Below are 14,347 nucleotides of genomic sequence, written 5' to 3' on the forward strand. Positions count from 1 at the left end.
TTTTGCAGCTGTGGGGTGACTGGGTTGGCTCAGAGCTGGCTGGCCTAAGTGGCTCCAGCTGGGGTGGCTCTTTCCTACTCCTTGTGATTTTTTTCATCCTGCCGTGGATTCTGCTCGCCTGTTCGCTCACAGGATGGTGAGGTTACGAGATTAAAGAGGAAGTGTGTACAGGTTCTTGAGGGTGAGGCTCAGAACCACCCCTTCTGTGGCCTACACCAGGGGATGAAAAATACACCCCGCCTCTTAGCAGGACGTGCTGTCAAATGTTGCTGCAAAGAGCACAGAATCATGGCTGCTTCTGTAATCTACCTTGCCACAGACACAAGCACTGCAAAGAAAACCCTTAGTGTCCCTCGGGGTCTGGGAGGGATTAGTTCCAGGTTGCCAGCAAGTCCTAAAACCTAAGCATGCCATGTTCCTCATAAAAAGCAATTTACATATAACCTATGCACCTCTTAATGGATAACTTATTTTTTCTTTTATATTTATCTGTTCTTTGTGCACGTGCACAGGAGCCCGTGGATGCTAAGTCATGCATGTGGAGGCCAGAGGACAACTTGCAGGGGTTGGTTCTCTCCTTCCACCATGCAGGTCCTGGGGATTGAACTCAGGCCATCTGAGGGTTGTTGGCCCTCGATGAATATTTAAGCCACCTCTTCACTACTTAAATATCTAACAGGATGTAACTGTTATTTAAAAGTTGTTATATTGCATTAATAAGGGGGAGAACGCAGTTGGGCTCATTTAGTGAAGATATAATTAAAGTAATATTTCTGATCCTAAGCCATTGACTGTGCAGAGGGGAAGGCCTGGGTGGCTGACTGCACACACCGTTTCTCCACCAACATTCCATTCACGTAGCTGTAGTATCTCATCACCAGTGTGAGCCAAGTTGGGATTTTCCCCACCACAGCAATAGATGTTAACTTATTACTTGGCCTCATAGTGACTACAATTATTATTTCCTCCTATATAAAGACTCTGCTTCAGTTGGCAGAATAAATCATTGTTCCGAATTCCTTGTTTCTTGGCTTTTTGCACGTACTTACCACTAACTCAGCTCCACATTCTACAGTAAGTAACGAATGTGTGTGTGTGTGTGTGTGTGTGTGAGAGAGAGAGAGAGACAGAGACAGAGACAGAGACACAGAGAGACAGAGCAAAGCAGAGACAGAGGGAGAGACAGAGATGCCCCCATCATGTGAGAGGACGTGCAGAGGCTTGAAGAGGCCATCAGGTACCCTGTTCTATCACTTCCTACTTTCTTCCCTTGAGACATGGTTCTTGTTGATCCTGGAGCTAGGCTAATAGCCAGCAATTCCAGCCATCCTGCTGTTTCCACTCACCCACAACACTGGGGTTACAGGCATGGCTATAACCACACCCGGCTTTCTATATTGGTTCTAGGGATTCGAACTCAGGTTCTTATGCTTGTGCAGCTAGCACTCAGGCCCACTGAGCCTGAGCCCAGCAAGCACAGCTCTCTTAAGAGCATGCGTATCTAATGAGCCAGCAGTTCCCCTGGAGTCCCTGTCCTCACTGCGACCTGACTGTTCCTGTGGCCACCACACAATATCACTCTAAAGACTTCCTTCCATGCCCTCCTATACACACAGTCCTGCTTCTTAGTTCCCAGCATCCTTTCTTTCTCATGGTGGATGACCACACCATCCAGCAAATTCCTGAGCAATCTTGCACCGGAGGGATCTTTTAGGTCTGTTCCTTTGAGTGTTTGCAAATGCTCTTCTCACTTACACACTCACTGGCCAGCTTGCCTGGGAGCAAGTTCTTAGGTGGTAATGTTTCTTGTAAGTTGCTAAGGTAGGTGCTCTTCTAAGTGGTGCTTTTGCAAGAGCTCCGGGGCCACCGTGAGACCTGATCCTTTGCTCATAATCGGATTATCTTCTCTAGAGTTTATCAGAATTGCTGAGTTATTACCGTACTTCTGAAAAGAGATACAAGGGTGCTTTAGGAAAGGTCTTCATGTCGTAGTCCACAGACTCTTGCAGTCTGGTAGCTTTTCTGCTCTATTATGAGATCCCTCTTGAATACTCTTTAGAATCCCTATACTTTTCTAATTTGTCCTTACAACTTGTTTTTTTCCTTCTTTTTTTTAGGTTTTAAAACTTTGTTTTTCTGCATTCCTATTCAACACATTGTGTGTATGTGTGTGTACACACACACACACACACACACACACACACACATATAATATTTTCTTAATTCTTGGAGAATATCATGCATGCATGCAATGCATTTGGATCATATTTCCCCTCAACTGCCCCTCCTCTAACTTCTCCCTGATTCACTTCTGTTACTCCTCACCCTCACAACTTCACTTCTTCTCTCTCCATCTCAGTCTCTTCATCCTGTGTCTTTGTCTCTCTGTCTGTCTGTCTCATAACCTACTCACTTTGTGTTGTGCATATGTACATGGGTGTGGGGTCATTCACAGGAGCCTGGTTGGCCTACCAAGGGCCACACCCTTGAACAAAATGGACTCTCCCTTCCCATAAAACCACTGGCTCTCAATAAGTCCTAAAATTGGTGTGGGCATTCATGAGTCCCTCCCCTTCCATGCTGGAATGCTGCTGACTGGCTTGATCTTTTGTGCAGGTTTTGTGCAGGCAGCCATAGCTGCTGTGAGGTCCTAAGTGCAGTGCTCCCATCATATTAGAAGATACTGTTTCACTCTGGTTCTCCCGGACCTTGGACTCTTAGAGTCTTTCTGCCCCCCTCTCCTGCAATAATCCATGTGCCTTGGGGAGGGTGTAATACTGATATCCCATTTGTGACTGAGCACTGCATTGTAAAGGGAACTGTTACTTAAGTGAAGAGGCAGAATACAGAATGGGGAAAATAGTTTCCAGCTGCACCTCTGACAGAGGATTACATTATATTATCATTATCATTATATTGGATGTATAAAGAACTAAAAACCAGCTACCAAGAATCCAAACAAACAACCCAATTAAAATGTGGGCCATGGAATTGAACATAAAGTTCTCAAAAGAAAAAATACAAATGGCTAAGAATTATTTTTAAGAATGTTCACTATCTTTAGCCATCAGGGAAATACAATATTTTAAAAAACATTTTTAAGTCCTAGAAGCTCTTGAAGTCTTCATAATATTCCTGTGTAAGAACATCTTGTTCTTGTTTTGTGGCAGTATCTTTTATCAGAACACTAAGAAAATTCCATTTGCCATGTTGATTCCCTTTCCCTGTGACATAATGCACTCACAGGTTTCATTGATTGGGAGATGGCCAGCATTCTCCTCACCACGGCGTATTAGTATTGTTCGTGCCACTGTAACAAAACACCTGACAGAAATGACTAGGGAAGAGGATTGATTTTGGCTCATGGTCTCAGATGGCTCAGTCTATGATGGCAAGGTAGAAATGGTAGAGCACAGCAGTTCATAACACAGCAAGCTAAGAAGCAGAATGCCCATGTTCAACGGCTGTATCCCCTTTGTCTTTTCCCCAGGCTATGTAATGGTGGTGCCTGCCTTCAGTGTAGACCTTCCTCTTCACTGTATCCTCTCTGAAAATGCCATCACAGCCATACCAGGAGGTGCACATCACCAATCAAGTTGATAATAAAGATCATGATCTTGAACCCCCTTTGCTCATATAACCCCCCCCTCCCTCTCTTCAACTGGACTCCAGGAGCCCTGCCCAGTGCTTAGCTGTAGATCTCCTCATCTGCTTCCATCAGTTACTGGATGTAGGTTCTATGATGACAATTAGGGTAGTCACCAATCTGATTACAGGAGAAGGCCAGTTCAGGCACCCTCTCCACTATCCAGGAGTCGTAGCTGGGGTCATCCTTGTGGGTCCCTGGAAATTTCCCTGGCACCAAGTTTCCCCCTAATCCAATAATGGCTCCCTCTGTCAAGATATCTCTTTAACTGCTCTGCTGTGATGGGGCTGCAATGGGTGTGAGAGGGGCAAGGGATGTGCCCTCAGGATCTAGGGCCTAGAGAGCTGGCTGTCCAGCTGGTAGCTCAGATACTCACCTCGTCCTCCAATGGGTGCAGGTCGTATTCTCATCTCTTAAAAAACAAATGGGGCCGGGCGGTGGTGGCGCACGCCTTTAATCCCAGCACTCGGGAGGCAGAGCCAGGCGGATCTCTGTGAGTTCGAGGCCAGCCTGGGCTACCAAGTGAGCTCCAGGAAAGGCGCAAAGCTACACAGAGAAACCCTGTCTCGAAAAATCAAAAAAAAAAAAAAAAAAAAAAAAACAAAAAAAAAAAAAAAAAAAAAAAACAAATGGGAACATACCAAGGAACAGCTGATTCAAATTCAGACAAATCCTAGCGGGGCATTTAATTCTGCTACTCCATGTCCAATGTCTGGGGCATGTGGGTGTGACATGAGCTCCAATTGACTTGAATAGCTCCACCTTTATAGCCTGAACATTTGAGGCCTACATGGTCTCTCACTTTGGCTGGCTACATTCATTGCCCATAACTTTCATTACAGATGACCCATGTTCCTAGTGTCTCCAATTTCCTGGGGTCTTCACTGTGACTTAGGTTTTGCTTTTCAGCTTTTTGCATCTCCTAGTCATGGGTTCCCAGAGGGACCCTGACTACTACAAATTTTATGGCCTCCCAGCCTTTCCTTAAAAATATTGGAGGAAGTCTCCATATTCCTCTGACTCTTGCATTCTGAATGTCTGCAAAATCAGCACCCAGTAGACAATGGGTGCCAAAGTCTTCCACCAGCATGAGCAGTAGCTGGAACCCCTAAAACCATGGCTGTAGGGGGTCCCTGATTGGCTGGATCTCTAAACCCAGGAAATACTTCCATAGGCAGATCCATGCCACCAGGATATCCTGGTATCTTTTTCTTCTCACAGACATCTTTCACATAAATTTAGTCTTATACCCTGTGCCCTGCAATGGGTGGTGTCAAGCCACTTTCCTACTCCCCCAGCATGTAGTGCTTGGCTTCTCTTCCATGGCCCTAATGTCTTCAACAATGACACTCTCCTTGTTCAGAGCTTTCAGTTCCTTCCTTTTTATTTATTTATTTATTTTTAATTTTACAATACTATTCAGTTCTACATAATAGCTACAGATTCCCTTGTTCTCTCCCTTCCTGCCCCCTCCCCTTCCTCCCAGCACATCCCCCATTCCCACCTCCTCCACATCAAGGTCTCCCCCGAGGACTGGGATCGACCTGAAAAACAGTCCAGGCAGGTCCAGTGCCCTCCTCCCAGATTGAGCCAAGCATCCCTGCATAAGTCCCAGGTTTCAAACAGCTAACTCATGCAACAAGCCCAGGACCTGGTACCACTGCCTAGATGCCTCCCAAACAGATCAAGCCAATCGACTGTCTCACCTATTCAGAGGGCCTGATCCAGTTGGGGGCCCCTCAGCCTTTGGTTCATAGTTCATGCGTTTCCATTCGTTTGGTTATTTGTCCCTGTGCTTTATCCAACCTTGGCTCATATAAACCCTCCTCTTTCTCCTAATTAGACTCCCAGTGCTCTACCCGGGGCCTAGCTGTGGATGTCTGCATCCAGATTCCTCAGTCCATGGATGGGGTTTCTGGCCCAACTATTAGGGTGTTTGGCCATCCCATCACCAGAGTAGGTCAGTCCCGGCTGTCTCTTGACCATTGCCAGCAGTCTTTTGTGGGGGTATCTTTGTGGATTTCTGTGGGCCTCTTTAGCTCTTTGTCAGCATTGTTTGTAATAGCCAAAACCTGGAAACAACCTAGATGCCCTTCAACTGAAGAATGGATAAATAAATTGTGGCACTTATACACAATGGAATACTACTCAGCAGAGAAAAACAATGACATCATGAGGTTTGCAGGCAAATGGATGGATCTAGAAAAAATCATCCTGAGTGAGGTAACCCAGACTCAGAAAGACAAATATGGTATGTACTCACTCATAGGAAGATGCTAGATGTGGAACAAGGATGACTGGACTGCTACTCACATCACCAGTGAGGCTACCTGGAAAACAGGACCCCAAGAAAGACACGGAGAAATGGATGAGATCTACATGAACAGCCTGGACATGAGTGGGAGCAATGAAGGGCAAGGGTCGAGGGAAAGAGAGTGGGAGATTTTAGCTGGATCAAGAAAAGAGAGGGAGAACAAGGAATAGGAGACCATGGTAAATGAAGACCACATGAGAAAAGGAAGAAACAGTTTCTTCCTTTTTGTGGTCAGTCTGTGTAGCTTCCCAATTCCCTTGGCTCTGATTTTTTACTCCCCATTTTTATTGTAAACCTGGGTAAAAGCAGCCAGCAATTACCATGCCTCGATGCTGTCTTGAAAAATTTCTTTGCAGAATGAACTAGTCCACCACCTTTAAACTCAGCTGCTTCCCAATTATCCAAGAAATATATAAAATATAGATAAATTCTTTGTCAAAACGCAACCTGAATGACCTTCTGTCTGGTTGCCTGTTGAATCCACATCATTATCTGCATTTCTACCAGCATTCTGCTATTCCGAGTCCCATTAGAATTTCCCCGTAATCTGAGCTTCCAGCTTTCTGGATTTTTCTAGCCTCTATCACCAAACTCCTCCGCATTTCTGATTTGTAAGGCCTAAGAACCACCTGGTGGGGCTTAGTCACGGCAAAGGCACCACTTCTCAGCTACCAATTTTCTATATTGATTACTTTTCATGTGTCTGTGGCATAAGAAGGAAGGATTCATTTTGGTGAATGGCTTCAGAAGGTTTAGCCCATCATGGTGGGGAGGATGTGGGGCCCTTTGTGTCAGGATAGCTGGGGAGCAGAAGGAAGGAGAATGCTGGCACTCAACGGGCTTTCTCCTGCACCTTTTATTTTGTCGAGATCTCTAGACTATGGGACGGCGCCATCCACCATCAGTGTGGAATCACCACCACTACCACCACCCCACCACCCTGCCCCATGAGTCTTCTCTAGAAACATCCTCCATTGTATACTCACAGGCGTACCTCAGCATCAGTCTGTGTTCACCCTGTATCAATGTGACTAATCACCTGGCAGGAAGCAACTTAAGCAACAGAGCAAATGTTGGCTTAAGTGTGAGAGTTCGGTCCACCACTGTAGCTAGAGTTTTCCTGCCTTGCCCACAGTCAGGGCAAATCTTTGTCACCCGCCAGTCCCACAGCCGCTCAGACCTAAACAAGTAAACACAGAGACTTATATTGCTTACAAACTGTATGGCTGTGGCAGGCTTCTTGCTAACTGTTCTTATTGCTTAAATTAGTCCAGTTCTATAAATCTATACCTTGCCATGTGGCTGGTGGCTTACCAGCGTCTTCACATGCTGCTGGTCATGGCGGCAGCTACAGTGTCTCCCCTCAGCCTTCTGCTTCCCAGAATTCTCCTCTCTCCTTGTCCCACCTACTTCCTGCCTGGCCACTGGCCAATCAGTGTTTTATTTATTGACCAATCAGAGCAACAGATTTGACATACAGACCGTCCCACAGCACACCACAATGGAGAAGACATGGCTGTGAGATTAGCTTGTAGGGGTGACAGTGGGAACAGAAGGCTGCTCCCTCACATCTCAGGGGTCCAGGAAGCACAGCAAGGCTGTAAATGTCAAAGGCTCACCTCTTAGTGACCCACTTCCTCCAGGGAGGCTCCATTTCCTAAAGGTTTCACAGTCTCTCCAAACATGGCCGTCGCCTAGGAACAATGAGTTCCAACACTTGAGTCTAAGGGAGACGGGTCACATTCACACAGCAGAACTGGGGCTTCACATTCGCCCACCACCGCATCTCTAATCCTGGCTGCTAGCACTCCTGAAGCCAAGAGGAGATGGAGGCTATTTGCCTTACAACTGCTTCTTTAGTGTCTGTAGCACGAATCTGAAAGAGTCTTATTAATAAAAACAAACCCAAGGCCAGTAACTGGGGTGAGCACTGGAAGATCAGAGAAGCAGAACAAGTCACAGCGACCTCACCTTGCCAATTCTTCATCTGATCCTGTTTCCTCAGACTGGAAGCCTCTGAGTCCTCATCAAGAATGAATCTCAGCTGAACTGCTGCTCAAAAGCCTAAAAGCTGAACCAGGCTCTAGTTCCTCATCCTCAAGCCTTAAATACCTTTCTGCTTCCTGCCATCACTTCCTGGAATTAAAGGCCTGAGTCACCATGCCTGGCTGTTTCCAGCATGGCTTTAAACTCACAGAGATCCTGATGGATCTCTGCCTCTGGAATGCTAGGATTAAAGGCGTGTGGCCACCATTTTCTGGCCTCTATATCTAGTGGCTGTTCTGTTCTCTGGCCGCAGATAAGTTTATTAGGGTACACAATATTTTGAGGGAACACAATACCACCACAAGTGTCCTTACTTTCAAATGTCTTTAGCTCTGCCCAGCATTCCCTAGCTCCTGACTTTGCCAGTCAACCTCTTCTGGGAATAAGCCTCCATTCTTTGGCCAAGCAGGGAAGGGAGAGCGGCTGGTGGTGCCAGAAAACAAGGGAAAATCTGAGGCTCAAAATACTCCTAATGTAGCTTCTATCTTCTTGTTTTCACTCCAGCCTACACCCCTGCTGAGGCATCTGGTGCCTCTAGTGCTGAGGTATTCCAGAACTCAGTCATTCCGTTCAAGCCAGCTTTTGGCTTTTTGGTTTTCGACTCTTCCCATGCAGCCTCCTGTCTCTGCATCAGCCATTGCCCATCTGCCTTCTGTTTAGCCTTTGGAATGTTTTCACTTCCTCTTTTCTCTTGTCGTCCTGACTCGTGCGCTTTCTCACTGTCCTGCTGACTCTTCGGATGTCTTTGAGAGGAATTGGAGGCGTAATCATTTTTTGAATTTGCTATGGTTAGTTAGAGGTCCCTCTGGTTTGTCTTTTGGGAGCACCGAGTAATCGTGGAACCAATTATATCCCTCGCATTCTGCATGACAATTAGTGTCCCTTTGTTTTCATTAAGCACCAGAGATAAGAGTTTAAACATTTCTCTATTCCCTGGGAAGGAAAAAAAAAAAAAAAAAAAAAAAAGACTGGAATAAAAGTGGTAGTCCCCCCACAGGGACAATCTCAGAAGAGGAATGTAAGAAGGGTTTGATTCTCCTGGGGCTGAGAAGGTGCTCAGTGAATCATTTGCATGAACTGCGTAAGGCCCAGGAATCACAGGCCCAAGTTTTAATCCCGACATCTCTAAGCACAGGCCTGTGCATATTGAGCTGGGGCTAGATACTTGATTATTTCAACTCATCCAGCTTCTTTTCCTCGTTGAAGCTGAAGCTAGGAAGCTAAGCTCACGTCCCAGTCTAAATCTATAGTTGAAAAGTACCTCATCATAACTAATCTCGATGAAGATAAAATAAGAATCCCCCAGGAGGCATCTCATAAAGCACTGATGTTTTATTTACATGCTATCTTGACAGTGGGTGGATAGAAAACTTATGTACAGAGATGTGGATTTTAAAGTTGACTATGGTGGGCCGGGACAATTAGGAGCTCCAGGCCATCCTTTGGTATATAGTAAGTATGAGGCCAACCTGAGCTACATGAAATCCTGTCTGGAAAAAAAGAAAAAAAAATCAACCAATGAACTATTTAACTAAACCCAAACAAGAATATCTGGATTTTATAACCTCTCTGTTCTATTAATTAGGCTTCTGATGCCCACCCCTGCAAAGTGCTATTTGATAACTCTAAGGGAAAGAAAGGTTAGCCACATATGACTTTGACAACACAGGCAGTATGGTTGGGACATTCCGTAGCCGTCACAATGTCAACCTCTTCTTCCTAACAGCCTAGCTCTTTTTGCAAGCATATCGGCTGGCCCTTTCCAATGCCGTCAGTTTGTCTCATGTAGGTATCCGTAGAGGTCAGAGATACACTGAGTTAGCCAAGGGCCTTCAGCTGTGCAGTTTGTTCAGTCCCAAAACCAACCCAGTACCTTCGCAGTCCCAGCAAGAAAACCAGTGCTGGCTGCATTCAGAAGCCTCCCTGCCCTCCCGACTGCACTGGGCTTCACTGCCCTGCCAGCAGTAGCTGCTCCCAGCATGGCTGACATGCAGAGGCTTGAGCACATTAGCCAGGCTGACTTCTCGAAAACGCTACTAATTAACTGTTAACACATGACATTTTCACACATACCCAGTGCAAAGAACAACCAATTCAGCCCATGCACCAAAAGCTGACAAGAAAAGTGAGAAAGAATAAATAACGATGAGACAGTAAAGAAAAAAAAAAACACAGTTTGGTAAGTTGGATATGACTATATGTCTCTGTACCATATTCAAGACTCAAAGAGGCCTCATCTGGAATAATTGGGGAACACAAGAGAGGGGGAGGAAAACATTTCTCTTTAATCTGCTCTGCAGACATAAAAAGGATTGAAAATACTTCATAAAACCTCAGCTAGCCTTGTGACCTCGAGCACAATCTTGTCCTGAAACCTCAATTTTTCTCATGTGTAAACGAGGGGATTGGATTACTTATAACCCCGAGGAAGAGACGTCTTTCAATGTTAACAGTCTGAGGTGAGAAAAGAGCCCCAGGAAAAGGCAGGTGGCCATTGCATAACATTCAAAACTACACACACCAGGAAGAGTAGATGGAAAGATTTAGTAGCAAGAAACAGTTTTTGGGTTTTTTGTTGTTGTTTTTAACTGTAGCAGTAATACTCCCCAAAGAACTCCATTGTTTGAGGAGATGTCATTAGTATCAGAGAGGGATCTTAGCCTGTAGCCCCATGTACCTAGCAGGACATGGTAGGCATACTGCTGTTTATTTAAACAAAGAACCCCATGCGCAATCTCGTCTTTCACAGCCTGAGTAAGCCACGCAGCCTTGGAAGAAGTCTTGTTTCTGTTGTTTTTCTTTGCAGAAAATTTGAAAGTTTAATTTCTCCCTCAAGTGCCCTGTGAAGTACTGAGGAGCTGATGGTAGACAGATACTCCATTTGCGAGAACCCATTCTCCACACACAACCAGCTTTCCCACTAGGCAGTGGACTCGGTGGGCAGGTAAAACAAGGCACGAAAGAGAAAGAATTGTGAAAGTCACTGGCTGGGCTGTTTGCCCAAACCCCTTTCCTGTTTAGACCTCAGTCTCTCCACTGGTGTGCAATGCCCAGGTGACTGCAGTTTAGATAAAGTGTTCTTGGGTAGTTTGCTTTGTGGGGTAATGCCAGATTGGGAGAGCTCAAATAAGGAGAGATATTAATGCCACAAAGTTATTTTAATGTGCATTGCCATCAACAGTTAATTCTTGGTAGAAGAATCATGCATGAGTCTTGGCCACCAGTTTCCACGTCTTACCTGTTTTAAGCCCAGCTAGTCACAGTTCAAATTGCCTATTTGTTACATTCTGGCTTCACTGAAGCTTTTGAGGTCCTCCCCTGGCTCACTCTGCTGCTGCTGCTGCTGCTGCTACTGCTGTTGCTGCTGCTGCTACCTCCTGCCTATCTTCACTTCCAGCTGCATGGTGGTCAGTGCCCTCAGTCATCCTTCAGTGTTGATTGTGAAGCCACCAGCACAGACACTGTTGAATAGCCTGCTTATTGAAGGAGAAGGGTACTTGCCCCTCATTGTTCAATTTTGACCACTTTCCCTCTCTTTTGATACCAGCACATGATGGCGTGTGCACATGTGTGAACATGCAGACACACATGTAGCTGGAAGATTTCTCGGGTCCTGCCCAGGCCCTGCAGTCGGGACAAATCTCTCCCATCCACCACTTGGTCCCAAATAAACATACAGAGGCTTATATTATTTTAAAACTATTTGGCCTAATGGTTCAAGCTTCTCGCTAGCTAGCTCTTACATCTTAAATGAACCCATTTCTATACATCTATACTTTGCCACGTAGCTGTGGTTTACTGGTATTTTCACATCTTGCTTCTCCTGCCGTCGGCTCGCAGAGTCTCCTTCCTCTCCTTTCTCCTTCCACTATCTCTCTTGGATTTTCCGGCCTGGCTCCATCCTGCCCTGCCATAGGCCAATGCAGCTTTATTTATCAACCAATCAGAGCAACGCATATTCACAGCGAACAGAAAGACATCCCACAGCACACACACACATATGCACACATACAGTTGCACCTTTGAAAAGACATACATGAATGTTTTTATGAATGTAAAACTACCATATCATGCAACACTAAGTCACTCCTATTTTAGACAACTTGCTACCCTCCTCGGAGCCTTGTACAAATTAAATTAGAATTAAATTTTCCCATGGATGCCATAGATGCCTTAGAGATGACCTCTTGACAACTCACGGGGTTATAGAACAACAACAACAAACACAACAACAGCAACAACAACAATACATGTCTGCCTTCAGAGAAATTCTACTCTGGTAGACAGAAAGCCTTGCATATGCCTTCCAAGAAAAACACATATGCTACTTTGAATCTGAAGTGTCCTTCCCAGGCCCCTGTTTTGGACACTTGCTCCCAGGTGGAGGTGTTATTTGGAAGCCATGGAACCTTTGGAGTTGGGGACCTAGCAGGCACGCTTGGGGCAGGCTCTGGAAAGCGGCACTCCCTGTGGTGATTCTCCCTCTCTTTCTCTGATTCCTGGTCTGCTCCCATGTGAACAGCCCCCTCACGTGGTCCTGCCACCACGAGCTGCTCCACCATACCTGCGGCGCTGTGATAGGTTAAACCCCTCTGAGAGCGTGAGCCCAAAGGACTCGTGCCTCTCTTAAGCTGTTCCAGTGGTCACATTGTGATCAGTGACAGAGAAAAGAAATTGACGGAGCCTGCCTAATATGGCTGTTATTATAGAACTTATGATGTATTTATCCTTTGACCCTGAAAATCAATCCTGGTAATACATAATTCATCTACATATAACATGCACATGTGTAGAATAATGTGGAAGTGGATGTGCATGTACACACACACACACACACACACACACACACACACACACACACACACACACACTGTTGTGGTTTTAATGAAGGATGTTCCCCCATTAGCTCCTGTCATGTATTTGAACACTGATCCCTAGATGGTGCTACTGTTTTGGAAGGGTCCTTGCTAGTTCTTTGTCAACTTGACTCTAGCTAGAGTTATCTGGGAAGAGGAGCCTCAATAGAGAAAATGTCCCCATCAGATTGGCCTATAGGAAAACCTGCTGGCCATTTTCTTGGTTAATGACTGGTGTGGGAGGACCCAGCCCACTGTGGGTAGTTCCATGGTCTGGGCTCATGGTCCTGGATGGTGTAAGAAAGCAGGCTTGTGGGCTGGAGGGATAGTTCAGCCGTTAAAGGCTAGGCTCACAACCAAAACTATAAGAAAGCAGGCTTGTTAGCCATGAGGAACAAACCAGTAGGCAGCATCTTCCTTGGCCTCTACTTCAGTTCCTGCCGCCAGGATATTGCCCTGACTCCCTCAGTGGTGGAATGTGACCTGAGATTTGTACAGTGAAATAAACCCTTTCCTTTTCAAGCTGTTGTTGGTCACAGTGCTTATCGTGACCACAAAACCTCTAAGAGAGGAATGCTGTGACACACTGTCAGGAGGTACGGCTTTGCTGAAGGAAGCACCTCATAGGGGGACAGGGCTTGTGGGTTTCTAGCTTAGCTCTAATTCCTGCCCCCACTTCCGGTACAGTCATCAGTCACCCAGGTCAGTGCCCCGCCATGTCCATGCCTTCCCCACCATGATGGACTCTATTTCTCTGGAGCATTAAACCAAAAACAAACTCTCTCTTTTGTAACTTGAGTTTCATCAGTTTCTGTATCACGACAATGGAAAAAATGGCTAACAGCACACACACACACACACACACACACACACACACACACACACACACACACAACATAGACACAACATAGACACACATACACACATATGCACGTGCACACACATGACTGCAGCATTATTTGCCACAGTAAAAGACAGAAAGCACCACAACAGCCCGTACATGAAGCTGGCTCCACAAACAGGACAGTTGCCCAGTGGAATAGAATGCAGCTACCAAAGGAGAGAAGAGGTTCTTTATTTATGTCTTGGTGTAGACCACCCACATCCAGAATTGAAGTGGGGGTAGAATCATGATCTAGAATGTGTACCATGTTATGTTTGGTTTTACCAATGGAAAGGGGTGCTGGTGCTGGAAAGAGAGAACAATACTTACCTCCAAAGGAAGGAGGAATCGGGCAAAAGAGTCAAGAAATGAAAGCTGGATGGGTTAACTCAGACTTTTTCTTTCTTTTTTCTTTTTTCTTTTTTTTTTCTTTTCTTTTTTCTTTTTTTTTTTCTTTTTTTTTTTTTTTTGGTTTTTCAAGACAGGGTTTCTCTGTGTAGTTTTCGGGCCTGTCCTGGATCTCACTCTGTAGACCAGGCTGGCCTCAGACTCACAGAGATCTGCCTGGCTCTGCCTCCCGAGTTCTGGAATTAAAGGCATGT

General features: G+C 45.6%; 1 long non-coding RNA gene across 1 annotated transcript in view; it reads right to left on the reverse strand.

The window, feature by feature from the left end:
• Window positions 1–8,025, reverse strand: part of LOC143273192 (uncharacterized) — a 48,606-nt gene extending 40,581 nt beyond the window's left edge. The window contains exons 1-2 of the long non-coding RNA XR_013051084.1: window positions 7,932–8,025; window positions 7,580–7,654 (exon numbers count right to left, since the gene is read on the reverse strand). This is a non-coding gene — a long non-coding RNA (uncharacterized LOC143273192). The remainder of the gene's footprint in view (window positions 1–7,579; window positions 7,655–7,931) is intronic.
• Window positions 8,026–14,347: the final 6,322 nt, after the last annotated feature.

The sequence above is a fragment of the Peromyscus maniculatus genome, chromosome 5, assembly GCF_049852395.1.
Source record: "Peromyscus maniculatus bairdii isolate BWxNUB_F1_BW_parent chromosome 5, HU_Pman_BW_mat_3.1, whole genome shotgun sequence".
Classification (NCBI taxonomy): domain Eukaryota; kingdom Metazoa; phylum Chordata; class Mammalia; order Rodentia; family Cricetidae; genus Peromyscus; species Peromyscus maniculatus.